The sequence below is a fragment of the Adiantum capillus-veneris genome, chromosome 20 (assembly GCF_014529385.1).
Source record: "Adiantum capillus-veneris isolate H3 chromosome 20, ASM1452938v2, whole genome shotgun sequence".
NCBI lineage: Eukaryota > Viridiplantae > Streptophyta > Polypodiopsida > Polypodiales > Pteridaceae > Adiantum > Adiantum capillus-veneris.
Genome location: NC_140950.1, coordinates 5,378,753 through 5,382,856, shown reverse-complemented (window position 1 = coordinate 5,382,856; position 4,104 = coordinate 5,378,753).

Here is a 4,104-nt window from a genome sequence, read left to right as displayed (position 1 = left end):
CTAATTCTTTCACTTCATTCCTGACACCCAGTTCCTCCTCTAATTTTACTAGAGGAAAATCTCGTAGCTTCACTAGGGGAAGAGGTAGAAACACCCCTATCAGGCACCTTCTTGACTTATGATCACTTATGATTGTGCTAGTTACTGTTGGCCCTTGTGGAAGATTGTCTCTCACGAAAAAGATATCTGACAAAAAGTATATTTACAAACACTGTCTTTTTCAAAATGTACTTTTGGATTGGGTACACCCTAAAACACTTTTTGTGAATGTTTTGACTTGTTATTTGAAAACCATGAGATACTTGATAATGTTCTTATTGGTTAGAAATATCAACAACCCATTAAGAATGTAGTCTACAGTAATAATTTCTTACGACACAACACTATGCCTAATTGTGACTATGATAAATTTATTCCATACTGCAAAGTTTTTGATACTTATGGCTTACCTGTCTGCACTTGAAATCTGGATCTCATTGAAAATATCACAATCCGGAAAATCCTTGCTAAGGCTTAATCACATATCCATTTTTCCTAAAAACCCATATCTTGCTTTAACAGCTTTGTTTAGTTGTTTAACTGACTTTGTCAGTACTCTCTGACTGGAGAAGACAATCCTCCTGGACTTAGTTAAATTGGTTGAAAAATGCTTCTCTAAAAAGATCTCACATATTCCTTTTCAATGGTTGTCTACTAACAGCTCTTGGATCACACCATAACTAACTGAAGATTTTCAAAAACTTTCATATAATTGGTTTATTGTTGGACTTGATAAAAACTCCAATTGTCCCACTCTTATATGCAAAAACTTGGCTTGGAATGCAGCTCACTAGGATTTCTGGGAAGGAATTCACACCACTTAATACTTCCCCCTACGAAGTCAAAACATCTTGAAAGTATAGGGTATTTTATTCAGAATACCAAACTTATTGTACTTTTTTCTACCTATAAGTTACACAAGCATAAGTTTAGATGGCCATCTAATGCCTCAAATAGTATTTTTTCTAACAGTACCAAAGATATTACCCTTTGCCTTGATCTTATTCTTTGAGAATTTGAAAATGTATATGTCTCTAAACAAAAATTTGCTCTAACTTTCTTCAAATTCACTATAACCCATTCTAGTTGGTAAAAAATGCCAATGAGGTTACTCTAAACCTCTCTAAACAAATTTTCATCTCTTCACAATTGATATTACTCAGTGCTATGAGAAAATACCTTTGGAAGGTGAATTAGGTCTTAAAGATGTTCTATCCCAGATGATTAAGCTGGCCTTCGAGAATGCTAGGATTAATGGCTTCTTATACATATCGCTCCCCAGAAAACCTAGATGGATTAAAAAATTACAATCTTCTCATCTCCTTCACTTCAATGAAGTAAAACTATTCAATAACATATCTTGGGTACTTGATAACTGTATCATTCTCTTCGGAGAACAGTGCTTTAATCAAAGCTAGGTTATTCCCATGGGATTTTCCTGCTCATATGTAATGTGTAATCTATACTTAGCCTTCTTTGAATACAAATGGTTTCTAGAAAACATGAGCGATAAAAGGAATTATCATAAACTTTCACTTTTTAATCATACTTACAAATATATGGATGACTTATTAAGGATTAACAATAGGTTATTCTCGGATGAGATTAATCATGTTTATCCCAACTGCTTAAAGATTGAACCAACCTTTAAACATGGGTTTACTTCACCATCTGGCTTTTTTGCCACTACTATCCAATGCCTTAACTTTTCAATTGGACTACATAACCCTTGTCTAGGAGACTATGACCAGAAGTTCTCTTGGAAAAGAGGCCTTTTAGATATCCCACCTATTGAATTCTTCAAAAAGAACAATAGCTGTCCACATAAAGCTGCTCTTAGTACGTATATCAGCCTCCTATACCTTATAGTATACTCTCCTTCCAACTGCTTCTTGGATTGGAAAGATATTAGGATTCTTATACATAAATTTTTGCCTCAATGGTTTCAAAACAAAAGACATAATTAACAAAATCACACAATCCCTTTCTCAATACGATTGGCCTGGCTTACATTTCAACCACATTAAACTCATTTCTCTGATTAGGTAGTAGGCCCATTCACAATGGGCCTACTATCGACCCATTGTGTATGGTGCCTGGGACAGGGCGGACACACACACACACATGTATATCTATACAACAGTTTTATTTTATAAATAAAAAACTAAAACATATTTTTCCTTTCATACACGGATCCCTATTTACCTTAAAAACCTAAACTATTGAACTAATCGGTGTGTTTTTTTTGGAAAAAATGGGGGGTAACCCTCCTCGTTATAATATCTCATGGGTACCCACCCCTTAGGAGATTTTGTAAAAATAGTGGCCTTCATTACCCTAAGCTTCACGCTCGCTGGCTCTCTCTGTCCCCCTTGCCTACACTACAACACGCAGTAGCCTATGCTACACTTGCTTCCTCTCCCTCTCAACTCTCCGTATGCAAGCATGAGTGGCCATAAAGGTGGCTTGGGAGATCGTAGCCGCTGAGTAATCGATAGTGGGGCGTCTTCCCACCCTGAACAAGCCGGATGCGCTATATAAGGTGAGGGTACTTTGGCCCCTCACTTAGTTTGTGGGTATTTTTTCTCTGCATGTGTATTTCAAGGAGAGATGTGAGATACTGTGCAGCTATGGAGATTGTTGAACTACCATCTCAGGTTGATACTCACCTTGATACTAGTACCTTGATGACATACAATAAGGTTTTTTTTTTTTTGTTACTATGAGGAGGTTATGTTATTTTCTGCTATTACGCGCAATTATCAACTGGCTTTACCTGGTTTTTGTTGTCAATATGTCGCGACTGCATAACTATGCAAGAACTAATTGTTTATAGGATGGATGGTGAAAAAATATAGCTTGCAGTACCCAATTTTAGATGGTGATAGTTGAAACTAATTATGTTGACTGTTGGGTTTTTTTGGTTTTTTTATGGTAGGTTGATTAGTTTCTTGTAACAAAAGGTTTTTGATAACTTGTATAGCGCCTTAAATTCATTTTAGATAAGGATTTTTAGTATCCCAGGCATAACCAAAGTAGTGGTTCTTGGTATGGCAATATTCGAACAGTAAAAAATAGGGGATCTTTTGGTACTTGGTACTATCGTTTGTCTTGTGTGTCTGGATAATACGCAACCTAAAGTCAGGATTGTTTTCCTCTTTGTTTGACGCTTGAAAATATCTGCATACTATTGCGTAATGTAAATGGGGTTTTTTCTTTCCTTATGCCATTTATGGGATGGTTATACTTGCTAAGGATCTCGCTTCTTATCTTATATAGCATGACGCTGACAGAGCCGTTAACATATATAGGTTTTTACTTTTTTGATAGATAAGATATCAATAGATTCTTTTTACTAAACTTCTTGGCTTTGGCTCATTTAGTGTGTTTTTTCTCATTTAGCTTACCAACTCAGGTAAGATGAATTCCGTAAGCACAATGGGCATGAGAAATTTAAATTAGCTTGTTAACATAAGCCGAGTTTTTTAAATTAAAATAAGTTTTGGGAGGTGTCTGTAGCTAGTGTTTTGGATACTTTATGACTAGTGAAATTGGAGCTGACAAAATTGACAAAGTTATTTTGGTATTGAAAGATGATCTAAGAGATGTTATGGAGATTAAGACACTTGGTTTAGCAGGTTGGTGGCCTTTTTTATCTAAATAATATATATGCTAATATCTATTTAAGGTCTTAATTTTATTAAGAAAATGAGAATTTATAAATACCATACTTATAAAAACTTCCTTTAAAATCTTTGGGGTTGCAAAAAACAAAGGATTGAAATACATGAACACTTTGAACAGTGGTTTTAAGTTTGTTTTTTTTTTTTTTGTAAGTTGAACATAGATAACTCCTCATATAGTCCACTGACACCTGTAAAACACATCCAAAACTAACGTATTTGTTGTTTTGTTTGGATGGATGCCGGAGAGAACTCTATCCTTTCTTGGATTTTTTTTTGCCTAGTTATTGTTTGTCAAATAGTACTTACTCCTACCACATAAGTAATTCTTTATTGTATCACTATCATTGTATACTAAAATGTAGCTTCATTCTCATATGTC